This window comes from Oxyura jamaicensis, chromosome 2 (assembly GCF_011077185.1).
Source record: "Oxyura jamaicensis isolate SHBP4307 breed ruddy duck chromosome 2, BPBGC_Ojam_1.0, whole genome shotgun sequence".
Taxonomy (NCBI): domain Eukaryota; kingdom Metazoa; phylum Chordata; class Aves; order Anseriformes; family Anatidae; genus Oxyura; species Oxyura jamaicensis.
Window position 1 is genome coordinate 43,885,509 of NC_048894.1, and position 18,600 is coordinate 43,904,108.

The 18,600-nt window shown below is 47.7% G+C and overlaps 2 long non-coding RNA genes across 2 annotated transcripts; both read left to right on the forward strand.

Moving 5' to 3' along the window:
• Positions 1–366: 366 nt before the first annotated feature.
• LOC118163121 lies at positions 367–10,238 on the forward strand. The gene is made up of 3 exons (XR_004748864.1): positions 367–529; positions 4,965–5,123; positions 8,859–10,238. It is a non-coding gene; the product is annotated as an uncharacterized LOC118163121 (long non-coding RNA).
• A 5,246-nt stretch (positions 10,239–15,484) lies between these two features.
• On the forward strand, positions 15,485–18,203 carry LOC118163122. The gene is made up of 3 exons (XR_004748865.1): positions 15,485–15,614; positions 15,732–15,889; positions 17,303–18,203. It is a non-coding gene; the product is annotated as an uncharacterized LOC118163122 (long non-coding RNA).
• Positions 18,204–18,600: the final 397 nt, after the last annotated feature.

The following is an 18,600-nucleotide window of genomic DNA, read 5'->3' on the forward strand; positions in this document are numbered from 1 at the left end:
AACAGATACCTCTTGTGCAGACGGAAGAAAACACTCCCTAGAACAGTATAGCGAGATAAGCACACGCAACTCCTGCCGCTGCTCACACCGAGAGGAGGCTCCGGGTGCTTATCGGAGACCTTGGCCCCTGTGAGAACTGCAAAATGTTTAGTCATAGCCCGACTGTTAAGCGCTCAGGAATACAAAGCCTACCAAAAGTTGTTAAAATAATTGTAAGTGTTATTCACATCTTTGGATCCGGCTGTGTGTGAATGTGTTTGCTTTTCCCCTGGCAGCGATAGCAAACGTGGGAGAATTTCATACAGGAAACAACAGGTTTGGGGCTTGTGTTTCCTTCTAACACTGCACAGGCTTAGGAGAAAAACACCGTGAGCCCCCGTGGGCACCACAGCTCCCTTGACAGAGTAAGAGCCTGTTTTCTTTCCAGCCGTGTTTGACAAATGCAATGAGAACACTTTGCTTTCAATCTGCTCAAGCAAGCGATTGCTGCGGCAGTGAGAAGATCTCTTTTGATGGACACAGTTGAAAGGTTAGCAGTGTTTATTGATTTAATAATTCTCACATTCTTTCTTGACAGATTATCTTTCCAGAGACGTTAGCAGAGGCAGAGCCCAAAAATGCAGGAGAGCATCTCCAATACATTAGGAAGGCAAAGGACAGGGGGAAAGTGATAAATCGCCCTGGTCCTGACCTATTAAGCCTCCAGTGCAGATTGGGAGATAGAATAGGAAATCCATGTACCTATTTTCTATAGGGAATGTTTATAAGGATGCTGTTTATGTCGACCTTTCCCACCGAGGTTGTGCATCACCTCGCATCGCGTGTTGGTCCGTCAATCAGCAGCGCGGGCAGCAGCTGGGGACAGATCTCCTCCACTCAGCACCTCCTTCCTTTGGGAGCTCACTGACTGGGAGGAGTTGTTTGTTGCCCTTTTCTGAATCAGGGCTTTTCTAGAGGCTGAGGAGCGGGGTTGCAACCCTGAAGTACGCTGGTCCTGAGCAGCAGCAGCTGTGAGATGCCTGCAAACGCACCGTGGATTTACCCAAAACAGACTCACCAAGCCCACAAAAGGGATGAGAGCCTTGGCTCTACCACGTTGCTGTCCATTGACAGCTTCTTACCATTTTTTGATTGATTTCAGAGCATCAGAGGGAATTAATCAATGACCCCTCATAGACTTTACATTCTGTCAGCTCCTTACCAGACCAAAAAAAAAAAAAAGGGGGGGGGGGGGGGGGGCGGGGGGGGATTTGGGGGCTTGTAGCTTGCAGGGAGGAAGCTTCACACATCTGGGGAGCTGAGCAACCGTTTTGGGAGCAGGCAAGGCTGTGTGCCCAGCAAGGAAGTTGCTCACACCTTCCCAGCACATCTGGCCTCATCCCGTTGTCACTGCGATCGGCCTGAACAGGTGTACTGGTGTCAGTGGTTTCACTGGTTTGACCAAAACCCACCCAGGACCTTTTCTCACTGTAGGTTTGCTGCTCTTCTCAGCAATTTGTAGCTGACAGGTCTTCAGAATTGGACTGGGGCTGCTCCTGCGATGCACACCGTGCCCTCATGGCCATGGGTGTGCCGAGACCTTTAATGGGTTGCTAATTGCTCTGATTGCAAGTCAAGACCGAAGAGGAGGTGTTGGATTATGAGCTCCCTGGCAGACAAGAAGATACCAGTGGAACATTTTCGATGAATAATTCAGCAGGCAGGGATGGGAACAAGTCTTCTGTGTACTGGGGGGAAGAAAGCAAGACAAAAGATGAAGAGAAGGGACGACGCCTCCGACATGGGAGAGGCAGACCCTAGTGGGCTTGGGGTTCAGCCCGCGCGTGGTGGCACAGCCTGGCTTTGTACAGCAGCACCCGAGCTCCAAGCCAGCCCTTTGCATGACTGCACCACACCTAGTTACAAAATAGTTGGCAAAGCGGAAAAAAAAACCTCTCTCTCTATAGTGATTGCTGTAACCAAGTGAAAGCTTGCAGGCCTAGATTCCCATGTGGCATAAAATCCTCCAAGTCTATTCAGTCAAAAGAGTATACACAGATCACAAGCTAGCAAGATCACAAAAGCTAGGACAAGGATCTCGTTTTAGGGGAAGACATGAATAGTTTTTGTTTGTACATTTTTATTTATTTATTTATTTTTGTTTTGTATCAGTACAGTTGCAAGGCCTCTGCACAGATTTGTTTCTACATTGTGAGGAGGAACCTTTTGCCAGTATGTCTTTTTTTCTGTCTCCAGACCAAAGGGGGATGTGTAAGTGCAAGTCCTTGTGCAAGGCAGGTGTATTTGTAGTGGGGCTGCTCTGGTTTCACGCAGCTACTTGAATGTGTTAATAATTACAGCTGTGCAAAAGTTTGTCCCCATCTGTGATGGACAGATCCTGCTGGAGATAAGACTTCGTTTTTCTCTCTCTTTATAAAAGCCTTTTACCCCTCTCATCTCCCTTCATCAGATACAAACTTCATCTCTTCTTTGCCATGGAAGGTGTGCTGCCTTAATTCAATGTTAACAACAACAGCAAATATTTTTATTCATAACACTTTCCACAAAATAGCTTTTTTCATACACTGTCTCCTTTCCTTTGCAAGAGAAGAAGTAATTGAGAACACCCATGAGAAGGACTTACATCCAGAAGCCTGCAAATAGAAATATGCTGGTTACTTTTCCAGTGGGGAGAGAGGTGATTGCCTGAGCTATTAGAGCAAAGAGCCAAGGTATAAAGAAACAAATGGAAAACAACCATGCCAGGAGTGAAAGGCTTCAGCCCAGTGTCCTGGACCATTGCTGGATCCATTCCAGGCAAATTTTCCATCTGTGAGGGGGTTCAGTGATGCAGGCTTTGGAGGAGCAGATTCACCAGGCTGCTACAAAGCTCGCACAGGTAGGTGGGTCTGTGTACATGAGCTTTGGCACCAAAGGCTGAGGAATCTGCCCATCACCTGCTGCTAAAGGCTCCCACAACTGGGGGGGAATGCTGAAACTTTTGTTTTCAGCTCTATTTTCTCTAACGATTCAAGTGTGTAACTCAGTTTATGGTCCCTTCCGTGGTTTGTTTCCTCCTCTGCAATCAAATTCAGGTGCTCATTCATTTGTACAAAACAGTCGTCATATCATTTGACACTTGAGGTCTTAAATCCAGGATGTGGACTTTATTTATTTATTTATTTATTTATTTAGCCCATGTGAGAAATTGTCCTAAGTTCCATGTGATTCTACTCACAAGCAAGTGCAAAAAAAAAAAAAAAAATAATAATGAACAAACAAACAAAAACAATTCCCATCTTCATTTACAGCTACTTCTAAAGAACCTAAAAGCCCACTAAGACAGAGGCTGGATACCTCTCTCCTATAAGCAAAGATTCTTTTTATTTGGGGAGCCTTTTGAACCAGTGAATCACAGTGAAATCTTTGCTCTTCTATTGAAAAACATCCAAGTTGGCCATCGAGTGCTTTCTCCACACAAATAAATGGATTGCTGCAGCAAGGTGCGTTGCAATCATTACTCCTTAGCAGAGCGGGCGGCACAGATCCCTACCATGCAAGGCATGGATGCAGATGGTGGCTGGGGAAATGCACAGCTTGCACTATGCAGTTGTGGGGCTTTCTTTGTCTTTGTCTTTGTCGAGAGGCTGATAGGCACCACAAACACCCTGAAAGGCTGCGGGTCAATTTACCATCTCTTTCTAGAGGGTTTTAAGCAGACTCCTTAAGAGGGTGATGGATAAGCTGGTAAATGTGTGCAGCTGTTGATAGAGCTCACCTCTCTGTTGGTGTCTAGTGTAATTTGAGAACCAGTAGGAAGAAAGAGAGGATTGAAATCCAAAGCTTCGGTGCCCACCTGCAGTAACACCACGGTTTTCAGAGGATGCAGCGTTCTCACATCTGCTCCATTTTCAAAAACGGACACAACATCCGTTCTTCGAACAGCACTGAACATTTTCAACATCCCTCATGCTCCTTCTTAGGTTCATAAAATATCCTGGGATATTTGCAATTTGAGTTCCTGCACTGTCCTCAGAGGGTTTTCTGCAACCCAGCCACCAACACCTGACCTCTGTGTACTTACAAAGTCCTCCATGGTGGCAGGATACAATGCTTGTGAGTGAAGTGTTTGCAGCATGGGGGGCATTGAGGAGGTCAGAGAGTGCCCCCCATTTTCTAGAGCTGGATGTCCTGTTTTGGAGGCTGATATTACTCAGGAACATCGTTCTGCTGATTCAGCCTGAGAAGCGCACAAGCATGGCACCAGCATAATGTTGCAGTGCAGGTTTGAAGGCTTCTTTCAGGTGCTTCTTTATCATTTCTACCTCCACAATGAAATACCATAGGTTCCATAACATTTTTCCATATGCCAAGTATTATTTCTGCATATTGAACAGGAAAAAATGCTTCTTTTCTGTGGACACAATGGGCATACCCCCTTCCAGATAATATGGGAATGAAGCTTCAGCACTTAATTTTGCTCCAGATATAAATAAATTCTAGAAAGAATAAAAAAGGCAAACAAACAAAAAACAAAACCAACCAAATAAATAAATAAATAAATAATAAAAACATAACCCTTATTAAATACATCCTGTGGGATATGGCCTAAGGCTACAGGGGAAAATCACATGCACTGTCTCAAGCATCTTAAACATACAGGAAAATATGTCTTCGCTGTAGCTGCATCATCTTTCACTGGTTCTGAATTTGAGCTGTTAGAAAGGATTGTGTGTGCATGTGTGTTTGCAGAAGGGATCACAGGGATGATTGTACAATAACGAAATATTAAAGAGAAGGCTTATGTAAAATCTGGGCAACGCCAAAGTATTCATGATGCAAATGAGCTTGCAAACAAAGCCCATCTGCTCTGCTCCAATACGTTTCTGACAATTGAGAGCATTATTTATCTGGTCAAATAGTTTTCTGACCTTCCTCTTGCCCCTTTTCCCTGAGGAGATAACCTTGACCTTTTTTCTTTGCAGAGAAATCCTGAAGAGCGGCTTCTGAGAGAAAACCCATTGGAATAAGAAGATACACCACACGTGCCGTAAAAGAGGTATGGCAAGAGGTGCCCAGGTCTTGCTAAGGATCACAGAGAGCTCTTCCACTCCTGAGAAGAAAGGGAGACATGTATCTTCCAGGTAAGGCAGCAGGCAGAAAGGATTTAGTAACAGTCGTAAAGCAATTCATGTCTATGTGGGACAGCCCAGGGAAGCAGGGCACAGACGGGGCGACGCTTGGCTTGCGATGTGGAGAGGAGGGAAGACTCACCACCCCGGCGGAGACATTTATAGGAATATAAAAAGAAGGATAAAAAACAAAACAAACAAACAAACAAAAAACACAACAACACAACACTTTTAGAAGTCTCACAGCTGTTAGCGCTGATCTTGTACGTGACTCAGAGGGTAGACTGTACACTATAAATGGAAATGGGTTACTTACAATTTGACTGATAATGTCTTAGTTTTTGTAAGAAAAACGTCTTTTGAATAAATACTATAGCGGGGTGGCAAGCTGTACCATATGTTCTTTGCTGCAGCTGACTTTACAATACGTCTCAGCTCCACTTTAAACTATATAGCGCTGATTGCATTGTAGCTCCCGTGTCCTCTGCAGATAAAGTTATGGAAATATAATGATTGCGCTTCAGATACAGCCCGGTGCCGCCTATACTATTTCAATTCACCAGACAAGGGAAAAGCACCTGCTCGCCTAGGCTTTCCCCCTTGTTTACTGCCTTCGGCACCGCAGCAAGGAGAGCTTGCAGGTTCCGCAGGGAGAACAAGCACCAAAAATTAATTAATTAAATAAATAAAACCATGCCTGCTGGAGCTGTGATTTGACTGTGTAGTACCTTGTGGAAAAGGATGGAGGCTTTGTGCCTTAACACAGGACGGGGACCATAATGGGTGCAGATGAGCTTAATGCAGTCACCCAGGTACCCCTTCAAACACGGAGCAGGCACTGGAGAGTCAGCAGAAAGCACTCCAGCCCTCTTGAGGCAGTATCCTTTAAAGACAAGGAAACACCTTACTGCAAGGTACCTAATATTACCCAGAGATAAGTACGTACAAGCTTAGGTCAGCATCTGGATACCTTGCAGTCTCTCACTATGGAAATACCAAGGGTCCTCCAACATTTTGACACAACTAGAAAGCCCGCCAGGACTTTATTAGGATCCACTCATGGAGTCCTGGGCCTTGCACCTTCACTAAAGACTGATGATTAGCCTTGAGTAACCACTCAATGGGCTGTTCGTGCAGAGCACTAACTGGGAAGAGGATGGCAGGGAGAAAACCTGGATGGTGCCCTCCACCTTCAAGGAAACCAGGTCTGGAAATGATGGTTGTTGCATCCCAGATTCATCTCAAAATGGCTTATCCTTTGGGAAACTCCTCGGAGCATCTCCTGCTGCATCTAAGTGCTGACACTGTTCAAAAGAGCTATGGCCTGGCCAGCCCCACCATGACTATTGCCCCATTAAACTTGATACTGAGAGAAGGCTGAAGCCATCCGAAATGCTGTGGTGATGTCTCCCAGCAGTGGCTTGCAGGGCCTGGGCTGGCTGAGCCTGCCTCTGCCAGTCTCTGGGTAAACAAGCTGGCAAGATGTCTATTTGCACTTGAAAGGCTGGCTACTTATTGACAATTTCAGGAAAAACAACTTGTCATTTTAAAGCCATTTAAAGCCAGCTTTCTCCCTGAAGATTTTGATGCAGTGTCTCTGGTGGCTACTTGACCAGCAGGGCCTCCTCACCATTGCTTTGCAAGCGATATTTTAACATAGAGCTGGGCCGAAGGGTTGTCAATGCAGAAAGCCTGTTTGCAGAATGCAACTGGCCTCAGTCCTGGGCTGCTCAGGTGCCCCAAAGACTTTACCAGCCCCATGTCAGGCCGGGAAGTGCCGTGAGACCAGTGGGGAGCAGCAGACATTGCTCTCCAGCAGTGTCAGGAGTCCCCACATCCCCGTGCCTTATCCTCTGCACCTTCCTCCAGCACTTATCGCTGCCACTGCACTGCCTTCTGAGCCAGATCTGGGTAAGTATTCTTCCTGCTGCCTCCACACTCTCTCTGATTTTGTGCAATTTGTCATTTATTTTTTGAGCCATTGTAGCCTGGGGACCATGCTCACCTGTGCCAGCCAGGACTGATCAAAACCCCAGGCAGGACAGGCGCTCGCTCGTGCCATGTTTATCCAGTGCTGGCCAAGGTTTCCTAATGCCCCAGCTGCAGAGGCCACGTGCCTCCAGAAGGTGCCTGGATGATGTCCCCACACATTTGCTTAAGGCATTAGGCACAAATTACCTCGGGTATTCAAAAAGAGATTGCACCAAGGCAGAGGACCTGATCTTTCCGCATCCTCCTGAGCGAGGCTGCCTTGGAAGGTTGCCGTTTAACCCCCACGCTGATTGCAAATCATTTCATATAAAACTAACAGCGAACAAGCAGGAAAAAATGCTGCAAGAGTCACTGGGAGGTAATGTCTCATGCATCGCAATGCTGTGCGCTTCATTCATATACATATACATCAGCCCAGATGCCTTGTACCTACTGAATGCTTTATGGGGTGAGGAACGCACAGGCAAGAGGTTGAAAGGAAAATGTAATACCACATTTAAACAGTGACCTGGGGACTCGCAGAGATAATCCTCAATACTCTGGATGAGAGGGCACAGGAGGGGGTGACTCGGACGTGCGGGGCACTGGTGAGGGGCTGGGAAGGGCAGGGCTGGGAGAGGCAGCAGGAGGAGATGGCTTTGAGGTTGGGCAGGCAGGTGGAGCCAACCCCTGGCAGGATATTATAGGAAGGAGATGAGAGGCAGGCGAGTGCCAGCAGCTGGCGAGGAGACCTCTCCTGTCTTCAGCTGATGGAAGCTCTCAGGAGTTCCTAAAATGCAGAGAAATGACTTTGGGAGCAAAGGAAAAACAAAGTGTGGGGGGATAATGCAGCACACATAGGATGCAGGGGGAAGGCACCACTACCACTCACTACCTTGTCCATGGTTTGTGGAGCCTACAGGTCAGAGAAGGGAAGGGGTTTGCTCCTCCAAGGTAGGACCATGGTGTCCTGGGCATAGTTGTGGTGCTGTCCTGGTAAGGTAGAAGTAAAGAAATCTGTAGAGAGCCCAGTCCTTGAAATGCCTTTACAATTTGGGGCCAAGGCCTGAACTGGAAATTACAATTTCAGCAGAGCTGCCCACCCTGGGGGATACTGAGGCTGGTGTCAGCCACTAGAAGAGAGGGACCCAGACCAAAAGAAAACTTCTCTATGGAAGAGAAAGGATCTGGGATGAGGTTGGGCACCCATCTCTCTAGCATGTGGCTTCATCTTTCTGCAGCACAAAAAGGAGAGAGCGGGTGGGGATGGCACTCACCATCCAATAACCATCCAATGCCACCAGCAACACGGAAAATGCAACTCGTCCGAAGTGCTGGTGGGACTCCAAGCCCTCAGCAGCGAGGAGAAGTGACCACAAAGCCACTTTGTGAGGATGATGCTTTCATTTGCGAAGTAAACTTGCAAATATTTAACAATGAATCTGTTTTCTGGCAATGGCAAAAATGCCCTCTGAAAGAATGAATGTCCATCTTCTAGAGAAGGAAAAATATTTTAGGGACCTGCTTACTTTAAGCAGTGAGTTGTTTCTGTCTGTTGTGAGATAGCAAGCTGTGATCCACTCTTGATGTGCAGTAGATGTGATTTTATTGCAGTTTGCAAGTAATTAATGCCCATTGCTCACTGCTTTACGCAACTAGGTGCACACATTTATTTTAATATACCTCAGATGAACTAAGGTAGGGAGAACAGTCCTTATATCAGTATTCATCAAATTTCATCAGCGTACTTACATTCCTCCCTAATTTCTTTGACAGGCACACAGGAACCTGCCTAGACTGGGAAAACAAATCCTGCAGGATACAAACGCTGTTCCAGGCTGCTGTATGTTATTATCCAAACACCATTTCTCTCCTCAAGGCTTGTGCCAGCAGCCGTGTCTCACCAGCATTGATGGAGCAGCCTCTGGAACGGATGGTTTGGGTCAGCAGAGAGGTTTTGCAGCCACACTGCCAAAGGTGTTTTCCCTGTTCCTCATCCTCAAAGGGAAGGCTCAGTCTGGAATTGACTCGTTTTGGTTACCCACCACCAGGAAACTCGAGTATAGGGAGGACGGGAGCCTTGTTTTGCATCACTACCCTCCGAGCTCATCCCTTACAAACCCTGCCCTCCTGCTCTGCGACAGCGCAGCGCAGATGCATGTTTGTTGCCCGCTCTCCCATCATTGAGACATCATTTAGTATTAAGACACAGAGGACCAGGGGCCTCAGAAGCAGCGAGGGAAGATTTACAGCACAGTTGCTGTCAGTTGCTTTGGTCTAATTAAGTGGCTCCTGCCTCCCTGATGCAGTTCCAGTGCGGTGGAGCTTGACTTGCTGGGTATTAGGGAAGCCTCCCGGCCGCTCACTGTTACTAATACCTCCACCCCACTGAAATAACACTGAGATAAGCTGTAAAAGTCTGTCATTGAGCTCTCACCCCTTTGTCAGTAGATGGGTGCCTCCTTCCTTGGGTGCCCATGCCCAGGACAGCACCCAACACATCCCATGGGGCAAGGGTGGCCGTGGGGAGAGGGATGTGGGGCCAGATGCTGCTCCTGTGGGGCCACCCCTAACCTCAAACCTTTCCTTGGAGATGCAGGCGCTTCTCTGCCTCCTTGTCAGAGGAGAAAGCGGGGTACTGGTGGTAGAAGAGAGCTCGGGAGAAGAAGACCAAGGCAGCCATGGACCCAAGAGTTCTTCTCCCCATGGCCCCATGTTTCTGGGCAGGGGCTCCCTCCCCAGTTTGCCCAGAGCCACTCTGCCTCTCTCTGAATTTCCAACACCTGGAAGCAGAACAGCTTGCAATAAGCAATTCACACAACAAGCTCAGCCTGTTTTCTCACGTCAAAGAAATAACGAACAGGTCATGGCTTAAGTAAACGTGTCTATTAGCCTCAGTTGTCTGAATTATTTTTGATTATGGCTTATTATTTGCTTCTTGTTAACAAATTGGCTGGTGTTAGTCATCAGTGCACATGCCACCTAATTGGCTGTTTACATCATATGTTGTTCTCCCTGTTCCCTCATTGGGTAAATTAAATTTTATTAAACAGCAGCCTTCTTCCTCTCTGTTCTCTGTTTGCAGATGATGCATGAACATTTGTAGCTACTTGGCAATTCTGTCGTGAGATAATAAAAGAGCTTTTCAAAATGCCAGGAGAGGAAATCCAGCGTGAATACTCACACAAATATTTACTTGTGCTCGTGTTTGCGATGTTTTATTGTGTAATGGGTTTAATGATGCTATTTATCAAATAATTATGATTGCTCTCTTTAATGATTTCAAATTTCACTGAGTAATTTCCAGAAATATCTATCAAAATTAAAAGAAAATTCCAGAGTACTAAATGCATAAGATAGTAGAAATCCTTACAAATAGCTAGAGCTAGACGGTGCTCAGACAGCACCTAAATGTGTGTTTCACCACTACGTTAGAGGAGTGAAAACAAGCTCAGAGGTGCCTCGGACACAACCAGGAGTCAGCAATAACAAACCTCCGCCTCCTCAGCTTGGCATGCAGTGACGTGGCTGTCCCTTCTCCAGGTGAGCTGAGCAAGGGCAAGCACACGTGGGGTCCTGCTGCTACCCCAAGACAAGGCTGTGATACCAGCTATATTTTAGAAACCGGAAACATTTTCAGGGGATGGAAATGTAATCATGCAGTTCCCTTGAACCAGAGCTTCAGACCATATGGCAGAAAAATGTCCTACTTTATATATATATATTAAAGAAGGTGCTTTTCCAGTTTTCCAAGCCACAGCAATGGTTCCTGTGGGTTTCTCCAGCCACGGAGCTCACCTTGTGCCACCACTGATGGCTGCACAGGTGGGGCTGCCTCATCCCAGCCTTGCCCTATGGCCACAGCCCTGATGCCACCCTCTCTGCCACCCTAGGGAAGAGGATACAGGACCTGGTGGTGATGGGGACATCTAAGACACCTCAGGCTTAATGGTTGGACCACCCCAACCACTGTTACTCTGTTGAGACCAAGGCTCATGGAGACACTATCCATGACACTTTCCATTTCTTTTCTGCTGTGCATTACACACCTGAGATTCCAGCATACACGGAGGTGATTTCTCACTGCTGGTGTTACCTTTTTTGCAAAAGAAGAGCTACAAGGAAGCCTTTAATCTGAGAAGTATTCAAGACCACACAAACGAGCACAGTGAAGCCTTCCTGAGGTGGGCAGCAGCTGTGCTTGTCATGCTTTTCTTAAGAGGGCCTTTAAGGAGGTGTTCCCAGCACAGCGAGGACGAAGTCAGTCTCCACGCTCAGTCCCTTTCCCTGGCAGCAGAGGGCTGGACATCTTCCAGCGGCAATGACTTGAAAGGCTCCATCCATATTAAGTCACTAGGTTGAAAGTGAGGGGCTGCCAAAATCTCTCAAAATCTGTGGGATCTAACCTGCACAAAAGAAGCAATGAGGACACGTACCTAGCCAAGTCTGAATGGATGCTTGAGGAGCCTTGGAGCAAGAGACCATCTCTAAAACACTCACGTTTCACTGAAATCAAGCACACTCAGGTGTTGCAGGATCACAGTCTAAGAATTCTTCATCTGATTAAAATGGAGGTACTGCCTTCTTCCAAATTGCCATTTTGACTCATACACCATTTGAATGTGCCATGCCAGCCTGTATTTCCAAGCAATGCAGCAAATGGGGATTCTCGGGCAGTCAAATTCCCCTTCGCTACTTCTGAAGCACCCAAATCTTCGAAGCAAGAAATATTTCCTCCAGCTGTCCATGCATGAAGTTGATTTATGACTAGTTTTCTGTTCAAACCACTGTAATTTTGTGAAATGATAGCAGTATTGATTCTAGCAAGAGTTTCACTTTGCTGAAACTACCAGGGCAGAGGGACTAAATGGAGCCTTGGAGTGAATAATATAGCTTTCCACTTTATCAATTTCATCTGTTTTGCTCCCCACCTTCACTTAACAACCTACATCTCTTCTTTCCTTCCTTCTTCTTCCTTTAAGGCACTCGTCTTTTGCTGCGCCTCACAGCTGTACGTGATGGAGTGTATTTTCTTACCTGGGAACTCTGAGCACCAGCAAATACAGTCTGAGCAAGGAACAGATTGCCTGAAATTGCAGAGCTGTTCATGTTACTGCATCGTGGGAAGCTGGGAGCTGGAGCTGGGGAAGCCAAATTCTGGCCCCGAAAGATACTGAATTATGAAGGTGAATAATGAATTAATTTATTTTTATTTTTTTATTTTTTCAGAACGAAGAAAATATTTCCGACTTAGATTTATTTATTTATTTTTAAATTAACAAGTGAACAAAAGTATTTGCTGAGGTGAGTGAGAAAGTTCTTTAGTGTGGGCTAGATTCTGCTCTCAGTTACTCTGATAGGAGTTAAGACAAACTTTACAGAATACAATGAAAATATCTGGGCATAAAACTGGTTGAAGTCAGCAGTAAAACTTCTACTAATAGGCAAACACTTGCCTATGTAGGAGAGAAACAGAGAGAGGAGTTTGATGAGATTTTTGGACCAGTAACCTCAACAATATCCTATATTAGAGAATAAATAAAAATTATAGATTAAATGCATGCACATGTCATCCATAGTCCTTCTGTGCAGGTGTTGCTGTTTCCAATTCCAAAGTTGGAATGAAAAAAGCAGGGGATACAAATGCTTCAGTGGCACTATTAATTCAGCCATAGGCACAGCGTGTACGTCAGCATAAATCTTCAGCCACCCAGCCAGTTACCAAACTGCTGCTTCTGCATTTGCTTTCTATGCAGTTACTTAAGAAAGAAATTTCAGAAGACCAGAGGGATGTAAAGGTGTTAGGAATAAAAGCCACTCGGAAAAATTAACAACAGGCTAAATAAGATATTTTTCTGGGCGGGCACACATGCAGCACAGATTTTATTTTTTGTAAATTCCTTCAAGCTCTTGGTATCGAGTTTGCAAATGGACCAGTCAAGGCTCTGCAAGCACATTAAAAGTTTGAGGACTTAGAGGCAAACGCTCATAAAAAAAACGTGACAAGTAATGTAGATGGATTTTAACACATTCAAGCACTAGTTTGGATTGTACCATAGAAAAAAACAGTCTGTGCTTAGAATAAGGTTAGCACCTACTGCAGTGTACAAGCCCAGGACACATGGGTTGAAGCAGTCACATGCTGTGTTTCTCCTGAAGAGGAAGAAGGGTCAAGAGCCATTTAAAGACCTAGTTTAAAGGTTTTACCTGTTATTTGTTGGGCTTTAGAATTTTTTATTAGTGGAAGACTGTGGGTTTCTCATCTCTCTGTTTGGTGTAATTTATGATATGAAAACCACTAATTGAAACCTTCTGAGATCCCACCTGGGAAGCGTAAGCCTGGGAAGGTCACCCATAAGGAACATCCCCTAAACCACCCCAAATACCCGGCTGTAGCAGACACAGGGGGATGCTCTCTGATGCTCTTCCTCCTCAAGAGCCGCACACTTGGCAAAGTCACCCCTCCAAAATAAAGCACGTGGCAGGGACGCACTAGCAAGGGGATGAGACCAGGCCAAGCGGGGAGGTGGAGGTGGGTTGGTGCCCCTGTGAGGGTGCCCTGTGGTCCCTCAGTGCCGTGGTGGCCATGAAGCTGCCCTGGGGAAAGGCAGTCCCTCAGCTCCCGGTGTGGAAGGAAAACCACATCGTGATGCAGGAGGGAGAACACTTCTTGAGAGTCAAGCCAAGCATGAAATTAATATTTCCTTTACAGTTAAAAAAAAAAAAAAAAAAAAAAAGAGAACATGTAACATGGGAATAAATGTATACTTGAGGTGGAAACAGGCTTTGAATCTCCTGCCAAGAACAGGAGTGCTTCGGCTGATCCATGCCTGGCCGTGTTAGATAGCACACCACCAAAGAGGTCCGGGCTGAGCCACACCACTACATGGTGACACCCAGCCTGCAGCCAGTGTGAAATTCCTGTTGGTCCTGTGCTCTCTTTCCCCTCAGGAAAATCTCATGCACAAGGAAGAGGTAGGGCTCGTGCCATTCCCCAAAACCCTACTGAGTGGATTATCTCCTGGCCCCATCACTCTGAGCACTGCTTGCCAGGCAATAAGGTGCTAAAAGACACATAAAAGGACACAACCTGCCTGTTTACAAAGCAAAAAACTCTCTGGGAGGAGAGGGCAGGTGGGGTGAGGAGTCACCCCATACACCTGGAGTCCCACCACACTAGTCCCTTTCCCTAGCACACTGCTGTTTCCCCCCTCCTTCTCTCGGTGCACCCCAGGGCATTTACATTCCATGACAGCTCTTTGGTTTTGAAGAAAATAACAATTAGGGAAAAAAAAAAAAAAAAGTAGAAAAAGTGAAGGAAAAATTCTCCTTGATTGCTGACACGGTGACGGCAGGACCCCTCCCCTGCAGCAGCACTTAATCAGCCTGCCACTCCTGCCCCCAGCATCCCGTCCCCCCAGGCAGCAGGTTCCCGAAATCCCCTCATCACCAGCAAATGGCCCTGATGATGGCACAGCGGGTGCTGAGCAAGGCCGGCTCCTAACGAGGGCAGGCAGCCCCATGGATGGCACCGGGGATGCTCAGCTCTCAGGCGGTGATGGCAGCACGCTGCCAGCCCCCTCGTAGCTGCTGGTGGCCTGAAGATGGGGGACAAACACCAGGAGATCAGGGGAAAGGAGGTGTTCAGGAGCACCTGCTAATGGGAAGATGGACTTTGATGTATCATGTCCATTCGGGGCCCTATTCCCAGTTCGAACCAATCTTTCCAACTTGTGGTAGGAAGGCACAACCCTAATGCTTTCCCTTTGGCTGCCGTGCCACAAACACCAGCGTTGTCCCGTGGCCCACGGGCAGTACCAGGGTTAGGTGGCTGCCCTCCCAACTTCCCTCGAGGTTACGTGATTATGGTGCCCGTCTCCCCGGGATAAACGCCTCCAGTTGCTCAGCAACCTGCACACCAGGATTCAATTAACTCTGATTACAACCACAGGCAGCACAGATTGGGCCATGCCGTGAGAAGGAAGCCGAGCCCTCCCTGAGGGCTGCCATGTGGCACGGCTCTCTGGGGGCCACGTCCTCCCCTGGTGGTGGCACCACCGCCACCCAGCCTGCAGCACCCAGGAGACTTGATTTATGTCTCTGGAAGCATTTCCCTGGGCACAGGGAAGGAAAGCAGGGAGGAGGAGGAGGAGGCCCAAGTGCTGAAGACAGCTTTGCTGTTAGGCCCAAGTCCTGGCGCTTCCTCTGGTGAAGCCAAAGAGATTCAGTTCTTGGCTCCATGCTCCTTGCTGTCACCTCCTCGAATAGAAGGGAATGGGAAAGTTTTGAGGCATAGCTCCACAGCTCATGACCCACCCCATGGGGACTAGCAGGAGGTTAAACAGGCCTGTCTGCTGCTTGTGGTAAAAACCAGCACCAACAAACAAATTGTAAAGCAGCATCCTTGGAAGCACACTGGGCAGCTCTTGGTTCTCCAGAGGAAGAGGATAAGGATGAGGATAAGGCAGGCAAGAGCTGCAGCTTTCTTCTCCCCTCGATCCCCCAGCCAGGAGAGTTTTGCCAGCTCAGGAGGTAGGAGCATCGTTTATGGCAGGAATTGGCCCGCAGCAAATGATTGCTCCCAAAGGGGAGCAGGGAAGGAAGTGTTGGAGGCTCATTACATTTAATGTGATTACTCTGGACTTACAGCAGGGTATGCGACAAAGGAATTTGGACTTCTCTCTCTTTCTCCCTCCCTGCCTTGGCCTTCAGTGATTCAAGGACCTGACCGGACCAGCCCCTAATCCGAAGGAGCTCTCGGCAGTTTCTCCTTCATCAGGGACATTCCTGGTCTTGTGCAGGCAGAGGTAACATGGCAGAAAATTTATAAATCAGCCCCAAATTTGGCCAAGGGTGCTGCTTGAGACTGTGGCTGTTATGTGAGCATGCAAACCTTGAAGGCTAGCAAAGGTTTCCCTTTGCCTGGGACCCACCAGCACACCTGGATCACCTGTAAGACAGCCCTGTGCACTGGTGTGGCAATCCTGTCCCAGCATGAGGAACCTTCAGCTCCCATGGCTGGGGAGACCTCCTGCTGGATGTGGTGATGGGTTACGCAGGCAGATCTCCTGGGTGGTGGTGGCGGGTGGCCACCTGCCTTCAGGGGAAGCATGTGGTCCTCATCCATCCCTGCTCACAGCTGCTTTTTAGCATCTGTTTTCTCTCTGTCATGAGTGTCTTGATGTTTCCTGACAATTTCACCTTCCTCTTTCTTGCGCGTACCCAAGGGAAAGCGCCTTTGACTCACAATCCCACTTTGTGATGACGCATTTTGGTTCTGCTGCAGTCTGCTCTGACCACGTGCCTCAGCATCGCATGTCAGATATGCCAGAGCTTGCAAGGATTTGTCTTTCCTAGCAGTATTCCTCCTGAGAGGTGTCTTTGTACAGTCCGCCTCTCAGACAAGCTGCTGTGATCTTGCTATCCTCATAAAGAAGATGCAGGTCCACGCTGGCCTTTTGCTAGGCATTCCCACTGCTTACATTTGACTTTCTCTTGTCCATTGCTGTACTTTTTGCAAATATCTCACACCCCTGTTGGGCATTTGTTCCAGCAGGAAATATTCTCTGGGGCTTACGTGAAGCTGACCTGTCTCCAGAAGTGCAGTGTTTGGTGCTGCCAGCTCTTTGGTTTGCTCGCACCCCTGAGCAGCCTGCTTTAACCAAAGTCCTGCTCTGTGTCTGCTGCTCATTTTCTGATGATGGAGGCAGCACAGGAGGTTTGGTCCTTGCAGTCTGGCCATGGCTCATTTGCCTCTTCCAATCCACCCCATGACTGACCCTGCTCCATGCTTGGCTTGGAGTGCCTGGAGCCTCCCACTGGAGAGGTAGGGTCAAGCTCTTATTCCACAGAGCTGTCTGTCTTGTACCCTGTGTTTCCCAATGTCTGGGAGGTACCTAGTGCTCCACGTATGCATGGCCCCCCCATCACAGTGCTTTACAGACACCTGGAGCAGCAGCTGTGCTTCCTGGTGCTTCCTCCCAGCTGGTGATCAGGCTGCACATCCTGCACACCCTAAATTGCCCCACTATAACCAGCCACCTCCTCCCTGCACCTCTGGGCTCAGGGTCCTTCCTCTGTGGCAGCACACAGCACTGCTAGCAGCTCCACCAGCCCTCAGCACGTCAGGACACACAGAATGAGATGCCTCAGGTGTGAGATGCCACCCACGTGTGTGAGCCACAAGCCAGTGTCAAGTCTGTCCTCTGGTTCCCTTTCAGGAGTGAGCATCCCCGGCATCTCCGATGCAGATAAACCCAACTTGCAGAATATGAAGGACTTCAGGTCCATTTAAATACTTATTTGCTAACACAAAAGCGAGTGCCCCAGTAATTTAATATGCTTCTGGAAGTAATTGGATAGAAGTTCTTTGTTTCTTTTCCTCCTGTCAGATTCCATTTGTTTAATTTGGCTGTCGTGACACAAAGTGACAGTGCCCATGCTCCATTTCTGCAGATAGCAAAACTCCGGGATTCTTCTTTCTGCATTGCTAGAAATTTATGTATTCTCCCCATTCACTCGTACATCACTACTGTGGCAGATTACTGACCCCCTTAAGAATAAATGCATTTTAATACAGCTGACCCAGAAACCTCCCAAAGGGGAGATAAAGCGTAGCTCCGAGAACCAGCTGAATTTGCTGTAGCTTAGAGAAGAATCAGAGAAGGGTCTGGAGCTGGCACTGGCTCGCTGCCACGCCATTTCCTATTAACAAGCCTCCCTCCATGTCAACATTTCCTGCTGCTCAAAGCCATCTCGTCCTAGGGCTGCGCCCACTCGTCTCTGGGGGAAAGGAGACTTTCACGCAGGGCTTTCTGCAACGTTTTTCTGGAGGCAGAGAGGTAGGGCAAGACCAGCCTGCATCCCTCTGCAGAGCAAGCAACAGGGCTGTCCCAGAGACTGGGCACGGCAAAATTCAAGGACAGGCACCCCTTCAAGCTCAGCGTCTGCAGGGGTGAGAAGGGGAGGGACAGAGCTGTCTGCAGGGGTCGGGGAGGTGTATGGCACGTGACGCCTCCCGTTGCGTTAGCCTGGCTGGCAATGTTCCTGGCATTTCTCTTTAAAGATAATTTCTCAGAAGAAAGGAAAGACACCATGAAATTGCAGATTCCAGCTTGTTTGGAAATGTGAAGCTGCAGAATGCAGGAGAAAAAAATGATCTTTCTCTTTAGGGAAGTCTTTAGATGTTTCTCTCAAATTTCATACAGGAAATCTCGCTCTGTGTTTCCAAGGCCCAAAGGACCTGTTCAGCTCTAAGGACCCTGGGCCAGTAACACTTGTCTTGCTTAAAGGTTTCCAAGTCACGCAGTTGGGTCTCTGTAGGTGTCTTCAGTTCAGAGGCAAAATCTTCCGATTATGGCAAATTGACGGGCAGAAATTCATCTTGTCTGAGATGACCCCAGCTACTCATCATGTTATTCTAACACCATCCCCAAGTACCAAAGGCCTTGGGGGCCTCATCTCTGTGCATAACAGAGCCTGTTGTTGATGAACTTCCCAGGCAGTGCTACTGAGGTCC